The sequence below is a fragment of the Peromyscus maniculatus genome, chromosome 9, assembly GCF_049852395.1.
Source record: "Peromyscus maniculatus bairdii isolate BWxNUB_F1_BW_parent chromosome 9, HU_Pman_BW_mat_3.1, whole genome shotgun sequence".
NCBI lineage: Eukaryota > Metazoa > Chordata > Mammalia > Rodentia > Cricetidae > Peromyscus > Peromyscus maniculatus.
The window spans coordinates 86,479,230-86,506,190 of record NC_134860.1 but is presented as its reverse complement, the minus strand read 5'-3'; the positions used below and the strand labels follow the sequence as shown (position 1 = coordinate 86,506,190).

Sequence of the window (26,961 nt, the reverse complement as noted above, 5' to 3'; positions counted from 1 at the left end):
TACTGTCTTGAATTATGCATGTCACAACAACTCTGCCATCTATTAAAACTTATGCATTAGAAGAAAGAAAATGATTGTGTATGCCATAGAATTTATTAGTCTTCTCCTTATTGTCCTACTTGAAGTGGAATAAATTCAAACAAATATAACCAAATTCTGGCTCTCCTTTACAATAGTTAAGGAAAGTAAACATTTGGAACAAAATCCATTCTATCAGTGAAATAAAGCATATATGTTGTCATAGTGGAAAGCCAACAAAGGCAAAAACAGTGGAGAAAGCAGCAGACATCAGGCAAAAGCACATATGGGGAACTTAAAATCAAATTCTGCTATCTATTTAAAAGAAAAATAGGGAAGAATAATATTCAAATAATTGACTCTGTGTCTAGTAATATGTTCCAAAAATATGTGGAAGAGCCTAGTATTTCTCTAAACATATTTACAGACTGACTCTGAAAGACAGAATTCATCTTATATCCTTTACTTTCTTCTTTAAAGGTAATATCTGCTTTAAGAAATTTGGGTTAATTCTCCAATTAACAACACCATACTCATTATTGATGAAGCTCGGGCACAGTGCTCCAAAACTGATGATTCTTCCTCTGTTCCCCCAGGAGAATTTGTATTGTCCTCGGAATGCTTTGGAAGTAATCTGGCAAAATAAAAATCAAGGTAAATTTATTTCAAATAAGAAACACCATACTGAATAATTAAATTTGACCTTTATTGGTGTAGTATCTGAATTAGAGTTCCAAAATTTACGGTAACAAAGATGTTGATGTCATTAATCCTGCTCAGGCCTTTACTTCTTTTTACCTGCTAGCTTAAATCTCTTTCAAAAAATAATAAAAATAGTAATCATGAGACTGCATGCTTCCTGCTTGGCTCCTAAAAGTCTGGGTAAAAATGTAATTCCTACACTCCTAAGCAGCAAGTCAAAATAATACCCTGCAAACAAATGTAACCAACCAAGCAGGAAAATTAACTTTCAACCATAATAATAAAAAGCACTCAATAAATTCACTGTTTATACATCTGAACACAATTATCTAAACTCATTAATAAATTAAGAAAGTCATTTTTTAAATTTAAAGCAAAAAAGTGATGTTTTCACATGTATACTTTCAAAACACACTTTGTAATAAAGCTACAGCAGTTTTAAAGAAAGATAATCACTACTAAAACTTCATGTTTATTATTTATCTACAGCTAACTAAATTTATAAATAGAGTCACAAAAGGAAAAATTAAGTCATGGATTTTTATCTTGATATATAAGAATATTATTGAATTATTAAGCCAATGTTTATACTTCACAATACTTGAAAAAATATTCATGCTGGAAATTAAACATAAAATTCATTATATTTTGACTTATCCATCAGCTTTGCTAATTTTTGAATTATAACTCAGTTACCAACAGAAATAATTAGTTGTCTGTTTAAGACAATCAATTATAATTCATAAAATATTCAATTACTCCATATTATAAGGGTTTTTCCTAGAAACTAGGAATAATGGAAAAAGCTGTTATTTCATCTGTATTAAATGTTATTAAACAATACATATCTTACCCAAATCAAATCATTTACAAGTTTTATTTTAATTGAATAATAATTCCTCAATGCTAATAAATATTATACAATTTTCTATTATTATTTATACTGTCATTGTTTATTATGCACCATCTTTTTTGCATGAAAGACCGTATCTGTATGTCAATCACAGACCAATTAATATAATAATCGTAATAAAGGCTAGAAAGGTGGCTTAGCATTTAAGACCATGTACTGTTCTAATAGAAGTTTGGTTCCCAGCATCGTTGTAAGGCTACCACAACAACCTGGCTTCACCCCAGGTGAGAAGACTTACTCTTATTCTCTTCCACTTGTGGGTACTATAATCATGTGCACAAACACACACACATACAGGAATACATGTACTTGTGGTTAAAACTAAAGAATAGTATATTAAAGTAATGAATTGTATGCAACTTAGCTTAACTGGCATTGATATATTTTATATAAAATATTGTTTTAATAAGGAATACAAACTTGTGCTTTGGCTTCATTCCTGTTGATCACAGTATGGTTAGGAAAGCTTTGCAATGAAATCAAACATTTTATTGAATTGACATTTTCTTCAATTGTTAGTTAAATAATGGAGCTGAATTTATACAGACACTCATAATTTAGTCAAAATAATATATTGTTTCTCTATATGTGATTAAGGAATACTGATTAGTTATTAAATTAATTAACAACAGATCTAGTTGTACATGTCAGTCTCAAGATGAGTAAAGCAAGCAGGGAGGACAAATAGATCTCCCTGTGAAGTGGAATAGAAGATTTTTGCAGGTGGACTGAGGATAGGTGGAGATTGGAACAGGAGGGATTCCATGTTGGGGGAAGGTATGGAGGGAGAGAATGGGGGCTGAGACAGCTGGAATTGGGGGTCACTTGGAGGGGCAGGATGGGAACCTAGTGAAGTAGAAACTTTATGGAAGATAAGAGAGTGATGTGTTGATATATCACTTGTAATCTAAGAAATAGAAGCTTGCCTGAGGATCATAGGACAGAGCTACTAACAGATTTAGCCTTAGAGGTCAGGCAGTGGTGGCACATGCCTTTAATCTTAGCACTGAGGAGGCAGAGGTTGAGATCTGTCTGAATCTCTGTGAGTTCAAGGCCACTCTGGGCTACAAATTAATCCAGTCTAAAAGAAACAGCCAGGCAGTGGTGGCACAAACCTTTAACTTCAGGACTTGGGATCACACAGCTTTTATCTAAGCATTAGGAATGTTGAGACAGGAAGTGATATGACTGGGCAGAGAAAGGAATATAAGGAGGGAGGAGACAGGACCTGAGGTCTTTTCAGGCTCTTGCAGGCTGAGGAGTTGTTGAGTTAAGAGGTGGCTTGCTTGGCTTCTCTGATCTTTCAACTTTCACCCTGATATCTAGCTCCTGGTTTTTATTAAGACCAATTAGGATTTATGCAACAGAGTGACCCTGATGAGGACTCCTGGTAATGGAGGAAACCGAACTGAAATGACTATCTTTTGTAGTCAGGCAAGGCTTCCATTAGTAGGCCTTGGTTGCATTTGACCGAGATATTGGATGAGGTGGTACTATAAGGATCCATAAACAACCTAGGCTGATTCTAGAACATAATGTTTCTCTCTGAAAACTGACAGTACAGCCCCATTTTGGAGCACAACCTCCACACAGCTCACTGAATGTAAAAAGGTCAAGCTGGTGCCTGCATGGATCCCTCACCCCAAGTACATTCTAGTCTCTTTGGTGTGGGAATGTATTCTGCAGGCTACTGGAAAAGAAACCTGGGCCCAACCCTACTCCAAAACCTTCAACCTACAATCTGCCCTGCCTGCAAGTTATGCTGGGGCAGTGGTTGAATAGAACTTGTAAGAGTGGCCAACCAAGGTCTGGCTTAACTTGAGTCCGAAGCCATGAGAAAGAGCCTATGATGGACACTGGGTGAACGGTGAGGAATCAGAGATTGGATAATCCAGAGACCTAGTGTAGAACCAAACACAATTAGAAAAAAAAGTTGATGATAAGCTTCAAGAATGAGCATAAAGATGTAAGGGTTCACTAATATTCCTTCATATCACACAACTGATAGTTTTCTATTCAAATCAATGAAAAGATTCCTAATGATAGTCATCTATATTCATATATCAGTGCCTTGTTCAGTCATCATCAGGGAGGCTTCCTCCAGAAGCAGATGGGAGTAGATGAGAGAACCAAAGCCAGACATTATGCAGAGAAAGAGTATAAATTGGAGGTCTCCATCCTGGTGACTGAAAAACGGGTTCCTGTTTCCTCTGGGTTGCTCTTTGTTGCTGTGGTGAGAAAACACTTTAAAAATGAATGAAAATTCCTGGAAAGAAGCACATCTTGCATGGAACTTCAACAACACTGATTAATTAATTAGAAATTCAATGAGTGTGGAGAGGTTGTAAAGTTGACCCTATTATAATTTATCATGGTTAATCTTTAGCCTTCTTTATTTCAGTTCTTCTTTAGCCAGTTATTTCCCATTTCTGTATAACCTAATATCCTATGGCTACTTCATGAAAAATTTTGAATGTATTATCTTAGGATATAACTACTGTTCACTAAGCTAAAAACTAAGAATGTCATCAGATATCTTTTGTGGTCTATGATAGAGACTTCCCTGCTTAAATTTAATGTACCTGGCTAATGAGTCCACCAATGTGTTGGAAATAGACAAACAAACCTTGATTTATGACTTTGTTTTTTTAAAATGTTACCATTTGGGAATGAAGAATTTGGGATTTCCTGCAATCTATATTCTTATGGTTGGTTCTAAAATAAACTATCTCATCTTATTATGAGGGTTGTCACTTTACATAGGAAACATACTGCAAGCAAGACTTGTGCTAAGTAGAAGGGGCAAATGTGGGTATTTCCATCTCCAAGGTCTTAAACTTCATTTCTCTACTAGATAAGTGAGTGATTAGCACAATAAATACGATAGCTAGAAAATGGTTGTGGCATGAACTTATACAAATGGATACAAGTCTGTGTTGTGAGAATTACTGTTATGATGAAGAGGAAAACAGAAGAAATTAAAGTAGGAAATGGAACCCAGATTCTGAAAAGAGGAACAAGATGATCTGTGTGTAATGGGAGTAGAGATCTGGATCACAAAAAGTATTTGCAAGAAATTCAGCAAGACTCAGCCCCACCTTCATGCAGAATGGTTTGGATTAACAAGTTTACACCTTTCAGCTGTAAAATATTCTCAGAATTCTTGGAACTCCTTCCAAATTAGGACACAAAACAAATTTTATCAAATTAAAATTACTTTTTTATGCTATCAGAGTATAATACTATAAGACTGGAAAAATAGCACCAATGTAAGTGACATATTATGTATAAAACAAACAGATTGATCAAAGTAGACATCAGTCTAATGGACACCAAAACAATACAATAAAAGAATAATAAAAGAAAATATTTGGTCTTATAGAAGACAAAAATGATTCACAAATGCTCCACAATCAATAAAGTTAATAGAGAAAATGGATATATTACAACAGAAATCACTTAAATATGAAACATCTTTAGGGAGTTATTTGAAGAACTGTTTTTCAGTAAATTAGAAAATTGGAAAGAATTCACAAATTTCTAAACATATATAATCAATCCAAGTATAGCTAAGAGGATATAGGAAAAAATAAGATCTGTGATTAAAAAGAAAGCAGAGGCAGTCATTATTTCCTAAAAGGGGAACCTTTTGAGCAGATAGAGTCACTGCCGGATTTTACCAGCCTTTCAAAGAATTAACATGAGTGTTCTCAAAATTAGGCCATAAAACAAAGAAAATGGTTATTTTCAAACTCATGCTGCAGGTCAAATGAACACAGTACCAAGACTGGATAAGGATATAAAACAATGACAACAAGAAGCAAAAAAACTTTATAATGGATTTCATAATAATCATTGTTAGAGAAAAATCCTCAATAAAACATTTCAACTATCTCAATAAAACTTTAGAAACTCTCTATGCCAGGATTAATAGGATTTGTATCCAAAACACTGGATTGCATAACAAGTACAAGATAATAAATATAAGAAAACACATAAATATAATAAAGGACTAATATCATATGATTTTCCTCTTTGTGACAAATTCCATGAAGGAACTAAGAATAGAAAGTTCTTAGATCAGTATAATAAAAGAAACATAATAGGCTCACAATAAACATTATATTGGATATCAAAAATCTGGGACTGTTTTTTCAAAAATCAAGAAGGAGACATGAGTTTCTTATCCAGGCTTTCTTATACATTATACACACAAAATTTGAGCAAGAGCAATATTACTAAAAATAGAAACAAGAGTGATACCAACTCCAACCATATGCTTCAAGATTAATTATCAAATATTTATCACTAAATATTTTCCAAGATCTCTTTCAGTCAGTAAGTATTCAATTAACAAATAAATAAAAATAATAACACTCCTCAGATCCTGGAGTATTTTTGGAGTAAATAGTGAAAAAAAAGGAATATAATAGTATTAAGGGAGTAAAACTATATATTGAGCTTATACATTACAAGCATAACAAATATGTTTTGTAAGATAAAACACACTATACTATTTTAAAAAACATGGCATGCATATTTATATATCAAAAATGCATTTGTCATTATAAACCAGTCAGACTCGTAACTACTCAATGGAATATGAAAATCATTTCATTTTAATTTTAGCTTTGGAATAACTAAGGTACAGAATGTGGTTGTTAGATATTTTCTTGGGCATTGAAGTGGTGGCATTAATCTCTGGGAGTGTAGCTCCAATTTCTGTTCTTGCTACCACTATATTACATATTGTTTTCCACAGTTCTTATATTATGTAAGGAGTAAAATTGTGCTTAAGAGCTTCAATATTCATATTATTATAATTTTCCAAATCCAAGTGTTTCAGCTTAGTATTAAATTAATTTAGTAATATATAACTAGACTACAATTAATTGAAAGACATGGGAAAAATACACAAAATGTATGGAATGATCAAGATGATTTAGGTGAAATTTATTTTATTTGAATTTTCAGATTATATAATTTAGCATTAGTTTTCTAGATAAATTCAAACATTTTACTATATAATGGCAGACATATAGACATGACCTCATAGTTATTTCTGTGCATATATGATTTCGCTCTAATGTGAAATCATTATAGATTCCTGACTTCCCCCATAACAAGCCTAGAAAGAATATAAGGAAGACAGAAATGTGATTATTGACTCTTCGTTCCTGCTATATATTCCCCAAGTGTCTACCTGTAAAATGCTCTGGGTGTTCACAAGCTGTTGAGTAATAAGAGGTGAGCTTGTTCCCCTTTTTCCTATAAACACCACTCCCCACATTCTATACCGACACTGGATCAGGAGGCAATCTAAGAACATCTGCTGTATTATTAAACTCTTGTCACTTCAGCCTATGGTGCAAAATAAGAGAGAATGGTATTTTTAGAGAGTTACATTCTTCAAATTATAAGGCTGCTGTTTTCCTGTAACTTTCCACCAGCATTTACTTGCTTCTTTTCCTTATTGCCTTATTATATGTAACCACTAATCTTATCCTGCCTCTGGCCCTGGCACGAGTATCCCCTGATGACATTTCCTCCAGGTTTGAGCAAGTTTTATCCTTAGTATTCATATATATGCATATATATGTATATATATATATATGTGTGTGTGTGTGTGTGTGTGTGTGTGTGTGTTTAAGTGTATATGTATATGTATATATGCTCCCATTCTTGAACACCTAGTTCTTAGCTAGTGGCACTGGTTGGGGAGGTTTAGGACACAAAGCCTTGCTATGGTATGTCACTGATGGCAGTTTTAAATTAAAATCCTGGCTTCATTTCTAGTTCATATTTTCTGTTTTATGCCTGCATTTGAAGATAAGAGTCCTTAGCTTCTGTTCCTGGTTTCACACTTGCTGCCATGAAGAATTTTTATTCCTCTGGAGCCACGAGTCCAAATGAACACTTTCTTGTATAAGTTTGCTTGTTGTGGCAGGGCTTCTCTGTGTAGTTTTGGTGCCTGTCCTAAATCTCACTCTGTAGACCAGGCTGGTCTCGAACTCACAGAGATCGGCATGTCTCTAGCTCCCAAGTGCTGGGATTAAATGCATACACCACTGCTGCCAGGCTTTGGTCAGTGTGTTTTTTTTTTTTTTTGGTTTTTGAGACAGGGTTTCTCTGTGTAGCTTTGCGCCTTTCCTGGAACTCACTTTGGAGACCAGGCTGGCCTCGAACTCACAGAGATCCGCCTGGCTCTGCCTCCCGAGTGCTGGGATTAAAGGCGTGCGCCACCACCGCCCGGCTTGGTCAGTGTGTTTTATCAGAACAGAAAGGTAAGTAATATAGTACCAAAAACACATAATGGACTGAGAGTAACACATTGCACAAAGGAAAATCCAGTATAGATACTTATATGTTTGCTTAAACATATGAATGTCCTTACTTTCCCTGTACACTATTGGCATTTTAGACTATAGAATTTAATATAAAAATATGCTATTTCTGAAACAAACTTACCCTATTTCCCCTTCCAGTTTTCAATAAGATAAGATGTAAAACAATGTAATCATGAAGGCTGATATATCGACATTATTACAAATAGATAGGTTTAAAGAGCACAAGGAACACTTTGTACAATTTGAAAAGTATATTTCATCACAGACAGCAATGCCTGGTTAAAACTTCCCACTGTAGAAAGGTGCCCAGGTGAGAATCACACCATGATTCAAGAAGGAAATACTGATCAGAAAATATCTCAAAAAAAAAAAAAAAAAAAAAAAAAAGCATGACTGGGCTTAGCATACCCAGTTACTTTGTTGGCTTTTCAATATAATGAACCACTAGGTTTCTGCTGCCATGTTTGAGGCCAGTGACTAAACATAGCCTCTTTGAAATATTCTTAGAAATTCTGGGAAGTAGGTATGCTTTGCTTCAACACCCTCATTAATGATTACAATTGCGTTCCAGTTAACAGAATGCAGAGAACATGCAGTTATTCAAACGTGGAAACATTTCCTTCTGTTGTTTCCTTTCATAAATATTCAAGTTTAAAAGAACACCGAGTATGCAGTCAGCTTTCTGTGCAATTTTTAAAGGTAAAATATCAATTTTCAGATTAAATATCATCATTATGATGCATGTCTTTATCTATATCTTTCACGAGCCCTGAGTACACAAAACAAATTATCAAATTATCATGTAAATATAGAAATGAAGAAAAGCACGTCTACCAGGGTTTATATCTGTTCTGGTATATAATTATGAGAAGCTGCTACCACTGTCTCTTCCTGTTAGACAAATACATAAGGTCGGAGTAAACATTATCCAGACTTTACTCTGTAAGAAAATCTGCAAGGTGCCATGCTTAGAATTTCAAGGAAATGTTTTTCTGTAAAACTAAAATAAAAATGCAACCTTGAGATTAAATTAATATAGATATGTCACTAATTTTATTCATTGACATTGTGGTAAACCCCACTTGAATAGGAGTATCTCTCATTAAAAATTTACAAGTATTGTAATAGTACATCTTTTTGAAAATTATAATTCAAATATCAAAGCAAATGAACTCAGAACCATTTCATATAAAATTGAGTTTTATTAAATTAAGTCCCAAACAATACTACCCAATTTCTTGATTAGCTTATAGCCAGTTGGTGGTTTCTTGAATCCTGAAAGAAACTGGCGTTATCAACTGGTACACCTGGCCTGGGTGCCACATTCCATCTTGTGTGCTTTGTCTTTCATAACTAGTGTGTATAATGCGTTTGATTGGAATTTGCATTAATTTGATTTGAAATTCCTTAGTTGTCTCCATGTTATACAGTTCAAAGCCTTAATATGGCATTATAACTTGTCGCTGTATGCAGAAAATTAAGATCCCCTGAAGTTTCAAAGGGAATTCAAACTTCAAATCCAATAATAATTATCTCAGGTATCAGTATACTTCTAAATCTAGTATTTAACACATTTTAGAGACCATAGAATAAAATAAGTGCTACTAATTACAAGAGGAAGCCAGATGGTCTGAAAATACTTTCCAGAAATCAAGGCTTTTGTACAAAGATGAATTAGGACATCTTGGAGCAAGATACTAATTTTAGTATTTGTGTTTATTTACTTCATATTTTTTTCGGTACCTATTTGCTACAGGCTAATGTCTTAACACAACACATATTCATAATATGATTCTGTGTGGTCAGTTTTAAGTGAATTTCCTAGTTCTAAAATCAGAAAATCTTAAAAGTGTGTGTGTGTGTGTGTGTGTGTGTGTGTGTGTGTGTGTGTTGAAGATTTTTGAAGTGACTATGTTTTTTTTTTATAAAAACCTCTATCCCTAAGTTTCTGTTGCTTTTTCTAATTCTGATTGTAATTTGATTGACCCTTTCTTTCATATATGAAGTTCTTTTGATTGCATTTTTGCTATTTAGACAATCTTGTTTACTTTTCCCACAAGAAGTTACAATATATTAATATATTCAAAATTATCATCATATAGATGACATAATGTAAATTCCAAGCTTTAGGATGGGAAATTCATTCGAGACTATCATTCTATACACCTCAGTTTCATATGTCATATAAAAGGTATCTATGTACCCTCACACACATTCTTTGAATAAGACTACATAGGGGTGTTTGCCCTGGTTCAACTGTGGAAATACTTGTAGGGTATCACACACATTCTCTAATAAAGAAAACTTAAACCTCGAGTTGGCATTATAACTTTGTATAGTCGTCATCATCATTATCATCATCATCATCATCATCATCATCCATGTAGTGATAGCTTTTCAAGCACCAGGAATAAAAAGAGAAATGAGATATACATGCCTCCTTTAAGGTTAAAAAGTCATCCAAACGACACATTATATTTCAGGGTTATATTCTCTTTATGAAACTCTACAAGGGATTGTAATTAATCTATAAAGTGAAATGTAAATTGAAGTGGGTGTTGGAGGTACCAGGAATATGAGGTATCTGCAAAACAAAATGCAAGCACTGACTATAGTAATCCCAATAAAAAACCCATGTAAGCTGCAATGACAGGGACGGAAGGGATATCCATGCACATTGTAAAACACCTTAGCATGGTCCTTTGTGTGACGAATGAGGAATCTTCTAGCTTAGATCTAGGTTATTCCTTAATGTCTCATGTGTTGAAACGTTAGACCCTGGATAGTATAGAGTTTGGAAAATTGACTAGATCAAGAAGGTTCTGAAGTAATCATTTGTTATATTGAGTCAATCCTTATTGAGTCACATTTGATGGAATTTGAAGTGATAATTGAAACAAGAGAGTAAATCAAATTGAAGAAACTGAGTCTTTTTTGAGGACATGGCATTTGGGACAGGATTTTGCCCTGTTTCTCTTCTTCATTTTCATACTGTCTCAGGTGCATAAAGTACTACATTTTCTCCACCATCGTATTCTGGTGGAAGACAGGCCCAAATATAGGGAAATCAAGTACCAAAGGAAATGCTCTTGATATTAGAAGCTGAAATAAACATTGCATTCTTTGTTTTCTCAGTATTTTTCACAACCACATGAAGTTGATGAACAATTTCTTCCTAATACTAAAATCTAAATTTCCTGGAAAAGTTTTCCTAAAGTTATACTTCACTGTGTGCATTAATTTAGCTCAGAAAAGAATTTTCACGGAAATTTCTGTTTTGAATGTCAACTTTTCTAAAAATGTGAAATAATTCAATATGAGAAATGTAACACTGCCAACATATGATTTCCATGATTTTCTTCACTCTATTAAGTTCATATGTTTCCATAAATTATTTAGAACCTTAAATTCAATACCTTTCTACTTCTTTGTTTTCCATATATTATCTTCTTTAATGTTATAAGTGATGAATTGAGGAATATTTATAAGATCTATAGGCAATATGATTTAATAAGGCATTAATTTATGCATGGGGGAAGTCCCTTTAAGTAATGATGGGAGGAAGATATAAGGTAGACTCCTCTCTCCTTACAATCACAAAATAAACTCATAATGGATTCAAGAGCAAAATTCTGTTTTTGTTTTTTTTTTAACTTTAAAAATAAAAATGTGGAAATTATTCATGATATTATAATAAATAAAATATCAAAAGCACAAAATAACAAAGAGAAATTATATAGAAACATATAAAATTAAAAGTGTTTCTAAGGACAGAAGACAATAAACTAAGTAGCCAGCCTAAAAAATGAGAAGAAATTTGTGCAAATTATCCATATAACTGAGAACTGATTTTCTTAAATAGTATACTTTATATCAAAATAAATAAATAATACTATTAAAATAGATAATCAATGTAGATAGATATTTCTTAAAACAAGATAGACCAATGACCAAAAGCTAAATTAAAAATGTTCAATATTATTCATAATCAGGAAATACAAGTGACACTACAATGAAATGTCAACTACTTCATTAAGAAAGCTGTTATCAAAAAGATAACTAGAAAAGGTGCTGAAAAGTATCTTGGAAACTTCTACATTGTTGACTGTAAATTACTATAACTCTTGTGAAATAAAGTAAGATGTTTCCAAAAAAAAATTAAAAAGAATTCAAATTTCACTTATGATCCAGGAATCCTACCATATAGCATACATACAAAAGTCGTGGAATAAGAATGTTAAAGAAATGTCTACGATCATATTTATTGCAACACTAGTCAAAAGTGTACCAACTGATAGGTACCTTAAAATATATAGAATAAGACATGGATATAGGGTTCCACAGTTAAGAGCTTTAGCTGCTCTTATAAAGGATTCCATTTAAACCCTAGAACCCATGATCAAGCAGTTCAAGGGGAATATGATACATCTGTTCTCAACAGGTGTTTCATCCACACATAATATACTTTCACATAGGCATACACACATATACACAAGTAATAAAAATCTTTTCATCAAGGACTATGCACTATACGAATCAGACGCAGTTATATATTTAGATTTCAAGTTTTCTAAGCATGTGGATATAAAAATTGGTTATGATGTGTAGCACTAATCTTAAATAGTCTTATTAAATAAAAACAAACCCAGAGCCAGGTATTGGGGTGAACGCTGAATGATCAGAGAAACACAACCAGCTACAGCTTCCTCACCTCACCAATTCCTCATCTGATCTGGTTTTCTTTAACTGGAAGCCTCTGTGTCCTCATCCAAATGGATCTCAGCTGAACTGCTACTAAAAATCTAAACGCTTAACCAGGCTCTAGTTCCTGGTTTTCATGCCTTATATACTTTTCTGCTTCCTGCCATCACTTCCTGGGATTAAAGGTGTGTGTCACCATGGCTGCCTATTTCCAGTGTTGCTTTGAACTCACAGAGATCTGCATGGATCTCTCCCTCCATAATGTTAGGATTAAAGGTATGTGTGCCACCATTTTCTGGCCTCTATGTCTATCTAGTCACTGTTTTGTTCTCTAACCCCAGATAAGTTTATTAGGGTGACAACATATTGGGGACACAATATATCACCACAATGATGGGGAATATATAAAATTTTATGTCTGTCTTTCCTTTCTAATTGAACTCCCAGAACACTAGTTTTGCCAGTGAGTGGGATGCCTGGCTTTAATTCATATCTTCTTTCATTTGATTTATTGTTTCATTCCAACTCAGAATAACGTTTTAAATGAATTTAATGAAAAAAATTAAGATGAAAGCATACACACAAATTTTTTTGTTACATTTTGAATACTTCAGGTATATTTTATAACTAATCATTACCAAGTTATGGAAAAATTTCATCATGTTTACATAAAATTTATCTATTTTATTTTCATATCAATTTTCATAAGTTCAACATTTTGACTATAGCCTATTAAAAACATTGCTTATTTTGTTAATATTAGAAATCTGCCATGTTCAAGATTTTAACTGAAGAGCATAGGAGTTTCAATGCTTAACTGCTGCATAAGCTACAGATTTAAGATATTATATTAATAAAACCTTCTATTTCTAGTGGACTGTCAGCTTTTATCAGCAATGTGTATTCAACTTTATCACATGATTTTCAGCATATTTTCTATTTTATACTTATGTGTTTTGGTTTATTAATAGTTTTCCATTGTCAAAATATTTTTGTACTGATAGGTAATATTTTGTAATAATGGATTCTTTTTCATTTTAATATACCATTGATATTTCGTCTCTAAATTGTAGCTGAAAATAAAGTATTTTTCCAATGTTTAAAATATAAGTTTTGAAATTTTCTTATTCTTATATTTAAAAGAATATTTATAGTTTCCCCAAAATACAAGTTGAGCAGTTTCAGTCATACTAACAGATCCATTTCTGAGTGTATGCAAAAATAATCAGAATAATGACATTATTTTGGATTAGAAAGAAAACCTGCACCCAAACACAATATACACAAATAAGGAGAGTCAATAGTTTTCATTCTTCAGACCATATATAAGAAAATAATTATTAGCAAATAATAACAAATAGGATACAGAGATCAGAAAAAAGTAGGTACACATAAATTTAACTGTAGATGTAACCAATCGTATTATTAAAATAAGAAACACAGAGCCAAGGTAAAAGAGAAAAGCCGAGAGGTCAGAGCTCAGAGATAAAATCTTACCTCCTGCAGTGCTCCTAGCTTCCCCGAGAGAGGGAGGTACTTCCTGTGTCCCTGTTTAAATATTCTTTCTGTTCTGCCTTCTCATTGGTTGTAAACCCAACCACATGACTGCCTCATCACTGCCTGTAAGTACCGCCCTCCAGGTCTTAAAGGCGTATGTCTCCAATACTGGCTGTATCCCTGAACACACAGAAATCTACCTAGCTCTTCTAACCACCACGCTCTTACTATGGCTCTAATAGCTCTGACCCCAGGGCAACTTTATTTATTAACATAAAATTAAAATAACATTTCAGTACAAATAAAATATCACCACATTTAACTCTTCTTAAAATGCCTCATTTAAGCATATACAATGAGAGAATGCCACTTAACTGTGCTTTACTTGTATATAGTAAATTATAAATACTCTGTGAAAAGAATGCTCAACAATACTTTTTCTTCCCATTAACATGAGCTAGAAAATAAAAATCTGGGCCCCAGACCTGCCATCTGCACAGGAGGTGAGTGCCTGGGCTCAGACAGAGAGAGCCTGCCCCTAGACCCCCACCCCTGGGCACCAGCCTTTCCAGGAAAGACCTGCCCAACTTGGCCCTAGGTTCTGGCCATCAGGCAGGATCTCCTCCACCCCCACCAGGAAGATTCCCCTCTACAAGACCCCTGGCAGACCCTGCAATCTCCACACCCTACACCTATGCCCATCTGCCCAAGACCACAGCCACTTCCTGAGACTTAGAGACCAGCCCCCAGTTCCCATCCTGCCCTGGACCTCCCATCTGGACAAGAGTTCCCATCTGGACAAGAGAGAGGTTTCCTGAATCACATCTGTCTGGACCAAGACAGAGAGAGAACATCCAAATTAATAAAATCAGAAATGAAAAGAAGGACATAACAACAGACAATGAGGAAATCCAGAGAATCATGAGGTCATACTTCAAAAACCTCTACTCCACAAAACCAGAAAATCTAACAGAAATGGATAATTTTCTGGATAGATACCACATACCTAAGATAAATCAAGACCAGATAAACTATTTAAATAGTCCAATAACCCCAAAGGAAATAGAATCAGTCATTAAAATCTCCCAACCAAAAATATCCCAGGACCAGATGGTTTCAGTACAGAATTCTATCAGATATTCAAAGAAGAGTTAATACCAATACTCTTTAAATTGTTCCACACAATAGAAAGAAAAGGAGCATTACCAAACTCCTTCTATGAGGCTACAATAACCCTGATTCCTAAACCAAACAAGGATACAACAAAGAAAGAGAGCTACAGACCGATCTCCCTTATGAACATTGATGCAAAAATACTCAACAAAATACTGACAAACAGACTCCAAGAAGAAATCAAAACAATTATTCACCATGATCAAGTAGGCTTCATACAAGGGATGCAAGGGTGGTTCAACTCAGAAAAGGCATTTGACAAAATACAACACCCATTCATACAGGGAACATACCTAAACATAATAAAGGTAATTTACTGCAAGCCAACAGCCAACATCAAATTAAATGGAGAGAAACTCAAAGCGATTCCACTAAAATCAGGAAGGAGGCAAGGCTGTCCGATCTCCCCATAGTTATTCAATATAGTACTTGAAGTTCTAGCCAGAGCAATAAGAAAACATAAGGAGATTAAGGGGATACAACTTGGAAAGGAAGAAGTCAAGCTTTCCCTATTTGCAGATGACATGATAATATACTTGAGTGACCCCAAAGATTCCACCCAGGAACTGATACAGCTTATAAATACCTTCAGAAACATAGCAGGATACAAGATCAACTCAAAAAAATCAGTAGCCCTCCTGTATACAATTGACAAAGAGGCTGAGAAGGAAATCAGAGATAGATTACCCTTTACAATAGCCACAAATGATATAAAATACCTTGAGGTAACACTAACCAAGCAAGTGAAGGACCTACATGACAAGAATTTTAAGTCCCTGAGAAAATAAATTGAAGAAGATGTCAGAAAATGGAAAGATCTACCATACTCATGGATAGGCAGGATTAACATAGTAAAAATGGCAATTTTACCAAAAGCAATCTACAGATTCAATGCAATCCCCATCAAAATACCAACACAATTCTTCACAGACACAGAAAGAATAATATTCAACTTCATATGGAAAAATCAAAAAACCCAGGATAGCCAAAATAATCCTGTACAATAAAACAACCTCTGGAGGCATCACAATCCCTGACCTCAAGCTCTACTGTAGAGCTACAGTAATAAAAACAGCTTGGTACTGGCATAAAAACCGACATGTGGACCATTGGAATCGAATTGAAGACCCTGACATTAACCCACACACCTATGAACATATAATTTTTGACAAAGAAGCCAAAAGTGTACAATGGAAAAAAGAAAGCATCTTCAACAAATGGTGCTGGCATAACTGGATATCAACGTGTAGAAGGCTGCAAATAGATCCATATCTGTCACTCTGCACAAAACTTAAGTCCAAGTGGATCCAAGACCTCAACATAAATCCAGCTACTCTGAACCCGATAGAAGAGAAAGTAGGAAGTAGCCTTGAACACATTGGCATAAGAGATCACTTCATAAATATAACACCAGCATCATAGACACTGAGAGAAACAATCCATCAGTGGGACCTCTTGAAAATGAGAAGCTTTTGTAGAGCCAAGTATATGGTCAACAAGGCAAAGTGACAGCCTACAGAATGGGAAAAGGTCTTCACCAACCCCATATCTGACAGACGGCTGATATCCAGAATATATAAAGACCTCAAGAAATTAGACATCAAAATGCCCAACAGTCCAATTAAAAATGGGCTATAGAACTAAACAGAGAATTCTCAACAGAGGAAACTCAAATGGCTGAAAGACATTTAAGGAATTGCTCAACATCCCTAATCATCAGGGAAATGCAAATCAAAATGACTCTGAGATATGGCCTTACACCTGTCAGAAGGACTAAGATCTAAAACCACTGAGGACAGCTTCTGCTGGAGAGGATGTGGAACTAGGGGAACTCTCCTCCACTGCTGGTGGGAATGCAAGCTTGTACAACCACTTTGGAAATCAATATGATGCTTTCTTAGAAAATTTTTGAATCAATCTCCCCCAAGATCCAGCTAACCACTCTTGGGCATATACCCAAGAAATGCTCAATCATACCACGAGGGCACTTTCTCAGCTATGTTCATAGCAGCATTGTTTGTAATAGCCAGAACCTGGAAACAACCTAGATGCCCTTCAACTGAAGAATGGATAAATAAAATGTTGTACATATACACAATGGAATACTGCTCAGCAGAGAAAAACAATGACAACATGAGGTTTGCAGGCAAATGGATGGATCTAGAAAAAAATCATCCTGAGTGAGTTAACCCAGACACAGAAAGATAAACATGGTATGTTATAGTTAGAGTTTTCGTGCCTTTCCCACAGTCAGGACAAATCTTTGTCACCTGCCAGTCCCACCGCTGCTCAGACTCAACCAAGTAAATATTATATTGCGGACAAACTGTATGGCCATGGCAGGCTTCTTGCTAACTTTTGTTATAGCTTAAATTAATCCATTTCCATAAATCTATACCTTGACACGTGGCTCATGGCTTACCGGCATCTTCACGTGCTTCTTGTCCTGGCTGCAGCTGGCAGTGACTCTTTCTGCCTTCCTGTTCTTTCTTTTCTCCTCTCTGTTAGTCCTGCCTATACTTCCTGCCTAGCCACTGGCCAATCAGTGTTTTATTTATTGACCAATCAGAGCAATACATTTGCCATACAGAACATCCCACAGCAGTATGTACTCACTCATAGGAGGATACTAGAAGTAAAACAAAGATTACTAGAGTGCTACTCGCAACTCCAGGGAGGCTACCTAGAAAACAGGACCCCAAGAAAGACACAGAGATTGCCCAATGACAGAGAAATGGATGACATCTACATGAAGAACCTGGATGTGAGTGGGGGTAATGAAGCACAAAGTTTGAGGGAAAGAGAGCTTAGGGGAGCAGGAGATCCCAGCTGGATAAAAAACATAGAGGGAGAACAAAGAATAAGAGACCATGATTAATAAAGACTACATGAGAATAGGAAGAAGCAAAGTGCTAGAGAGGTCCACAGAAATCCACAAAGATACCTCCACAATAGAATACTGGCAATGGCGAAGGGACAGCCCGAACTGGTCAGAGGATGGCCAAACACCATAACTGTCGTGGTAGAACCTCCATCCAATGACTGAAGGAACTAGATGCAGAGATCCATGGCCAGGCCTCAGGTGGAGCTCCAGGAGTCCAATTGGTGAGAAAGAGGAGGGGTTGTATGAGTGAGAATTGTTGAAACTAAGGTTGGATAAAGCACAGGGACAAATAGCCAAATGAATGGAAACACATGAACTATGAACCAATAGCTGAGGAGCCTCCAACTGGATTAGGCCCTCTGGATAAGTGAGACAGTTGATTAGCTTGATCTGTCTGGGAGGCATCCAAGCAGTGGGACCGGGAATTGTCCTCAGTGCATGTGCTGGCTATTTGGAACCTGGGGCTTATTCAGGGATGCTTTGCTTGGCCTGGGAGGAGAGGACTGGACCTGCCTGGACTGAGTCTAATAGTTGAACTCAATCATCGGGGAGTCTTTGCCCTGGAGGAGATGGGAATGGGTGGTGGGCTGAGGCAAAGGCTTGGGGGGGGGCAGGAAGGGGAGAACAAGGGAATCTGTGGCTGATATGTAAAATTAAATTAAATTATAAAATAAAATTTAAAAAAATCTGGATTTACTAGATGAGATCTGGTTTAGCCTCCATTTATATTAATAAATATAAAACAGAATATTCTCAAAAAAGAAAATTGGCAGCACTATACATAAAATAATAATGTCAGATGTTAGCTACAAATCCAGGATAAATATGATGTCTAATCTCTAAGATTGAGGAGATGCCTCCAGAGACTGGGGAGATGCTCCTGAGTAAAAGTACTGGCTGCTCAGTCTTGAAGACTTGAATGCAATCCCTAGCACCCAGGTAAAAGGCAAGGTGTGGGTATGTTTGTCCCTATGCTCAGGTCTTCTGTATGTATGGGTTGGATGCAGCCAGTCTTTGCGGGGTGCTGGTCATTAGCCTAGCCAAAAACTGAGCTGCAGGTCAAGAGAAAGACCTGTATTAAGTAAGGAGAGCCACACCAGACACCACAGTTCTATTTTGGTCTTTGCACATATTATATATAACCATATGAGCATGGAACACATACACACAAGTAATGTTGTATCTGTAAAAATGTACCATTAATGCCTTCACTTATCTCAGCTAGGCAATTGTAGATGGCAATTTATAACATAGTGTTATGAGGGAGAAAACAAAGCAGATTTTGAGTAATTATTTAGGAAATAAAAATAGTATTCTGGAAGGAATAAATGGATATCCTTAGAGAGTACATTGTAGGAAATGATGAGCTCTAAATGTCTGCAGAGTGCTGGAAAGTCTCTGTTATTAAAAGGTGATTATTTGAAGGATGCAAGGTTAGAAGGCAATTGAAAGCAACTGGCCAAGAAATTCTCTTAGATCCTAGAAAGCTAAAAAAATTCAGGTTTCCTAAGACCCAATGTGCAAAATTATCACAGCTTACAGAATATCCTATAGAACACATTCAAGTCCCTGTACTTGTGGGTTTCACATCTGTGGATTCAAATATAGTGCATAGTCACTGAATATGGACAAACCTGATAGGATAAAAGGAGAGACTGGTGAAGCTACTTTTAAAGAGCAACTTGTTTAAAATGTTTTACATTGGTATAGATTTTAGTTTATTGATACAAATTTAAAGTTAATTTGTTATACTATATGTTTATTTCTACTCTTATGTTTGTACAGCTCATTTAAATTATAATGGATAATTAAAAAAGACAAATCAATAATTAGTCTTCTAAGATAGTCCAACTTATAGTCATGTTAAATTTTCTAGATATACATAGATATAATTCAATTAGGTATACATAGATATAATTCAATTAGACAGATAATCTTCAAACAATTGAAAACCCTACAGAATATTGCATTTAAAGTGTTTTAAAACTTAGATTTTCTGAACAATGAGACATCTGCTGGCAGCACCAATTTACTTCAGAGAGAAAGATGTGTGTCGAATATAGAGTTTATCTTCTTCTTGGCAAAAATAGCCATTTGGGCAAAACACACTTCTTGCTTGGACTGCTTGACAAAATGTTGTATCAACTGGACATGCAGGACCCGCAGGAAGGTGACCACTAAACTTTGCAAGATAAAATGGTCTTTCAGGTTCCTGCTTCACAGAAGAAACTGTCAGATATTCTATAGGATACACACACACACACACACACACGACTGAAAGACTACGCCCATGGGCTAAAGATGGAGGCATCAAACATTACAAAGGAACTTTGGATGACTGCCAAGGCAGATGGCTGTCTCTGTCATTCTAGATTTTTGTAAGTTGCTTACAATGATCTTCTTGTTTACTTAGGTAATATTATATCCTTCTAAGGTCTTTGATGTAGTTAAAGACTAAATAGTCATAATTATAATTTTCCTTGGTTGTGATAAAAGATAAATTAGATATAAAACTTTAGACTCACAAATATAGGATATATATAGTATTTTCTTTAAATTTGCCAAATATAAATAAACTAGATATTATAACTAAAATTCTTGCTTGATAACTATTTTGTTGAATGTAATTTTACAATGTAAATAGACTAGATATTGTAACTAAAATTCTTGCTTGAAAACTGTTTTGTTATATGTAATTTTACTGTGTTAATGTTAAACATTTTCTTTTTGATTAGACAGAAAAGGGGAAGTGCTGTAAGATGTTCTGTATGCTGTGAATGCATTGCTCTGATTGGTTGATAAATTAAAAGCTGATTGGCCAGTAGCCAGGCAGAAAGTATAGGAAGGATAAGCAGCACAGAAAATTCAGGGAAGAGGAAGGCTGAGAGAGGAGACACCAGCCCGCTGTCCAGAAAGTAGCATGTAATGCCACACAGGTAAAGTCACAGAAAATGTGGTGATTTATAGATAAACAGAAATGGGCTGAGTTTAAGTGTAGAAGCTAGTCAGTGGTAGGCCTGAACTAATGGTTGCTCAGTTTCAATTAATATAATCTTCTGTGTGTTTACCTGGGTTGGAGTGGTAACAGGACCAGGCAGGACACAGTAATTTCATATGTGGCTGTGGGACCTTGATGCCCTGTGAGCACAGGAAAACTTTCAGCTACACAAACATTATTCTTCTCATTAGTCACTAAACAATATTGTGAAACAGCTGTTGGCATGACATTTGTAACATGTGTGTCAGGAATTTTAAGTTACCCAATTTTTATTTGAAATTTGTGGCAGAGGAGATATGTATGGACAATATGCAAAATTATACTCTTTTAAAAAAGTAACTAAAGCCAATTTGGAAGAAAGCCCATGGTTTCTGACACATTTGTGACTTTAGACAGGTAAACATTGCTTTTCTGAAATTTTCTTGATCTTCCCTATGGAGTAAAAACTGTGCCTTTTCTGAGACCATATATCAGAATTGGTAATAATTGTAGACTTTGGGAGAAAACATTAACATTCCCAATCAAGACAATAAGTCATAGGTTTTCTTTCTGTTTTCAACTCCATGTTCAGTGCTCTGAAACAGATTTAAACTCACTGTATGCTTATAAAACTGTTTGAGAATGCCACATTACAGTCATACAGGCTATGATACCCCAGGAATATGTATATATACTGCACACATACTCACCAATAGTCACCATACTTTCTGTACCTGAGAACATTCATAAAATAGTAACAAGATTGTTTATATCAGAATATTGAATCCTTGGTAATTTGTAATGAAGATGATTTTTCTGACAGTTTCACCTGTTGTGAAATTTAAGACCAAGGTGTTAACATCTGGATGGTGCCTTTTTATAGTGTTATTACATGGCATCATTAATCAGTTGTATAAGTTGAACTCAAATGTTTGCTGATCAAGAATGTATGAGTCACTCCTCTGATAAAATAGTTATCATGATATAAGCAAAATCAAGGTTCCTAACTCCCAAGTTTTGAGGCCTTTGTATAAGAATTTCAGTGAACAAAAATTTAGAGTACAATAGAATGTAAGTAGGATTAAGTTTCAGACACTTAATAGACTCAAGTGTTTTCAAAGATGAAGATTGCATGTTGAGAGATAAAAGCCTTTATGGACAGTTATTATATACATAAATATGACATGTCTACCTTGGATTTATATGTTAAATGGGAATAGATGAATGGCAGGGTGATCATGAACAAAATAGGTTCATGAGGTATTAAGTAGAGGATGAATGGGTGAGGTAGGATTGTGTCTTATTTTCTATTTATTCTCCTTCCACTAAGAAGAGGGATAGAAATTATCCTACAATATGTCCATTAACAACATACCTATCTAGAAACTAAACTGGAAAAGGTGACAAATAATGAATCTATGGAATTAAGTATGATGGTGCCAGTAATTGTCATCTTGCTCATTGACATAAGACCACTTGTTTGAGCAGTAAGCAGCTACCATATTGCTCATTAGGAATAATAAATACATGAAGCAAACTAACAGTGTATGTGTGTAATTCTACCTCTAGGGAGTCTGAGGAAGATGGGTTGCAGGTTCCAGCCTTGACTTTATTGTGAGTTCCAGAACAGCATGTTCTACATAGAGAGATGATGTCTCAATAAAATGTAAATGTGAATTCCTTGTATATCATCATCAATTTTCTTCCCTGTATTTTTTTCAATTTGTATTTCCTATATAGTCGTGAGTTTTATTGTTTTAAAAGTAATATCTTCTAAACAAACACATACACACACATACACATACATAAACATACACACACATCTTCATAGAAATTTCCATATCTACTATAGATAGAAAAAATAAGGAAGAAAGGTACAAAACTTATATTACCCTGGTATACAGTAGGACCAAGTCACCATTCTAATTTGTTTCCTGTATGAGGTAGAGATGAAGTGGGCAGGAAACTTAAAGGTAGGTGGCTTATAAAATTATATCCATTTGAAAGAGTATTATAGCACCCACATTATTTCATGTTCAATCTTGAATGTCAGCCAAAAGTTTGTGTTTTGAAAGACTTGTTCCAACTTTGTAGTATGAAGTGAGGTAATCTTCAGGACTTTCAGATCAGTGAAATAAGTTTATCAACGGAGCTGTTCTACTAAAAGATATACTGGGACCCTGATCATTCCTTTTTCTTTTGGGTTGCTTACTAGATAAAATAAGGAGGGGGCTTCATCTGTAGCAGCTCCCACTACAGATACCAACATGATGGAGTTAAATGAACAAGAACAGAAATCATGAGTCATATTAAATATTTATCTTAATTATTTGGTTAAGAAAATGAAATGTTCCCAACACAGAGCTAAACAAATATTAGAGAGGACTCAAGATGTCATGCTTGCATATTGTCATCCAATAACCTTGACAGGTAATTCTACTGTTTGGGAATAGTTTAAAAGTAGGCTGATGACTTGTAGATCACATTCTGTTACTTTCCAATTTTTTCTGGGATTTACTCAGAGTTGTCCAATGGATGCCAAAATTCCCAAGGAGATAATGGGAAAAGCCACCATTTTCATTTCAGGAGAAAGCCATCAAAATGTAGCATAGAATGTGTGAGGCCCATCTGACACAACGATAAAAAAAAATTAGTCATCTACTGGAAGCAGAGAGAATAGATACAAGTTAGAAATTGTCCCTCAACTGAGAGGGTAGCTAATAACTTGCTACCATGTCTGTTCTGCACACTGGAAAAACACAACAGCATTTTATAGGCTTTCCACATGAAAGTATCAACTTTTTCTAAGATCATCAAATGTGTTACCATCTCATCATCATGCATGCCAGGATCTCATAACTAATAAACAGATGTAGAGTTTCTCATTATTATCAATCACAACTTAAAGTCTTATGAACAAAAATATCAATCATGTCTATGTTCACTATAGAAAGAGGAACAAAATAAAAAATAAGAACAGGAGGAGTGAGGAGGGGAATGAGAAAGAGAAAAGAGGGCATAGGAGAGGGATGGAGGTAGGAAAAAGATAAGAGAGAGAAGAGAGGAGAGGAAAATGAGAGATGAGGAAGAAAGGGGGAAAGAATAATATAATAAATATTCCCATTCAAAAATAGAAGGATTGCCATTTTTACTATGTTAATCCTACCTATCCATGAGCATGAGAGATCTTTCCATTTTCTGATATCTTCTTCACTTTCTTTCTTCAGAGGCTTAAAGTTCTTGTCATAAAGGTCTTTCACTTCCTCAGTTAGAGTTACCCCAAGGTATTTTATATTATTTGTGGCTATTGTAAAGTGTTCTGTTTCTCTGAATTCTTTCTTAACCTGTTTATCATTTGTACATAGAGGGCTACTGATTTTTTTGAGTTAATCTTGTATCCTGCCACATTACTGAAGGTGTTTATCAGCTGTAAAGTTCCCTGATAGACTTTTTGGTGTCATTTATGTATATTCATATAGTTTGCAAATAGCAAAAGTTTGAATTCTTCCTTTCCAATTTGCATTCCCTTGATTTCTTTTTGTTGTCTTATTGTTCTAGCTAGAACTTCAAGTACTATATTGAATAGGTATGGAGAGAGTGAACAGTCTTGTTTTGTTCCTGATTTTAGTGGAATTGCTTTGAGTTTCTCTCCATTTATTTTGATGTTGACTGTCGGCTTGCAGTAAATTGCCTTTATTATGTTTAGGTGTGTTCCTTGTATTCCTGATCTCTCCAAGAACTTTATCATGAAGGGATGTTGGATTTTGTCATAGGCTTTTTCAGCACCTAATGAGATGATCACGTTTTTTTTTCTTTCAGTTTATTTGGGGTATGCTGTTAAGTCACTACTGTGAGATTTCTCCAACTTCTTCATGTGGGCATTTAGTGCTATGAATTTTTCTCTTAACTCTGCTTTCAAAGTGTCCCATAAGTTTGTGTATGTTATACATTAATTTTCATTGAATTCTAGGAAATCTTTAATTTCTTTCATTATTTATTCCTTGACCCATTGGTGATTAAGTGGAGCATCATTCAGTTTCCATGAGATTGTAGGTTTTCAGGGAAATAGAAATCAAAATGACTATGAGACCATCTTATACCAGTCAGAATGGCTAACATAAAAATCACTGATGACAGCTTATGTTGGCAAGAATGTGGAGCAAGGGGAACACTTACTTGTCCACCATTGGTGGGAGTGTAAACTTATACAGCCACTTTGGAAATCAATATGGCGCTTTCTTAGAAAATTGGGAATCAATCTTTATCAAGACCCAGCTATACTACTCTTGGGCATATACCCAAGAAATGCCCAATCATACCACAAGGACACATGCTCAACTATGTTCATAGCAGTATTATTCATAATAACCAGAACCTAGGAACAATCTAGATGCCCCTCAACCAAAGAATAGATAAAGAAAATTTGGCACATATACACAAGGGAGTATTACTCACATTACAAACAAATGACATCATGAAATTTGCAGGCAAATGGATGGAACTAGAAAATATCATCCTGAGTGAGGAAACCCAGACTCAGAAGGACAAACATGGTATGTACTCACTCATAAGTGGATACTAGATACTAAAGCAAAGGATAAGCTGACTGCAACCCACAGCTCCAGAGAAGTTAGCTGACAAGAAGAAACTTAGAGAGATGCATGGATAGCCCTGGGAAAGAGAAATCGATGAGATCTCCATGAGTAAACTCTGGGTGAGGGTGGCTAATGGAGGGTAGGGGGTAGAGGATGAACACATAAGGGAACTAGATGGCCAAGCTGGAACATGAACGGAGTAGGAGATCAATGAAAGAGATACCATGATAGAGAGAGACATCATGAGAATAGGGAGAAACAGGGCGCTAGGGAAGTTCCGAGTAATCCACAAGGATGAGCTCACCTTAGACTCCTAGCAATAGTGGAGGGGGTACCTGAACAGGTCTACTCCTGTAATCAAATTGGTGAATACCTTAACTGTCATCATAGAGTCTTCATCCAGTAACTGATGGAAGCAGATGCAGAGATCTACAACTAGGCAGAGCTCCAGGAGTCCATTCAAAGAGAGAGAAGAGGAATTCTATGAGCAAGGGGCATAAAGATCATGATGGGAAAACCCGAGAAAACTATCAAACTAGTGGGAACTCATGAACTGTGGACCAATAGCTATGGAGCTTCCATGGGACTTTGCATAGGTGAGATAGTTGTTTAGCTTGATCTGCTGATCCCCCATTGGAGGCCTTACCTTGGAAGAGGTGAGAATAGGAGGAGGGAGGAGAGGGAATTCTGTAGTTGAGATGTAAAATGAACAGAAAATTTCTTAGTAATAAAAAATAGCAGGAACTGGAACTATATAATAATAACTCATCCATCACAACTCTGAAATATTGTAAGGAAAATGTTTTCTAGTCCTTAAGTAGGGTTCAGATATCCTTCCTTAACATATAACCTTTGCTCTCAGTTGTCTACCCACTGACTCATTCATACTCTTGTGTAGTATTTTCTGTCTGCATCTTTCTTGTAGAATTGTGACTTTTTATTTTCCTTTGTCACTAAGCCATTTCTGAGAAAAGTTTTACAGAGATGTGGTTCAGGATTTCTAAGAATATTACTAGTTTTAGTTCATTAAACACAATCATCACAAAATATAATTTTAATTATATTTTATTGTGCTATGCTGATAGTCATTAGGTTTTAGGGCAACATGCTTAAAATTCTTAGAAAACTTTTTCTATTCTGGCCTTTCTACGATG

At 35.3% G+C, this 26,961-nt stretch overlaps 1 long non-coding RNA gene across 1 annotated transcript in view; it reads left to right on the top strand.

The window, feature by feature from the left end:
* The window catches only part of LOC121832112 (uncharacterized), a 70,339-nt gene that overhangs the window by 26,194 nt on the left and 17,184 nt on the right, over positions 1–26,961 (top strand). Inside the window, exon 3 of the long non-coding RNA XR_006075643.2 lies at positions 615–672. This is a non-coding gene — a long non-coding RNA (uncharacterized LOC121832112). The remainder of the gene's footprint in view (positions 1–614; positions 673–26,961) is intronic.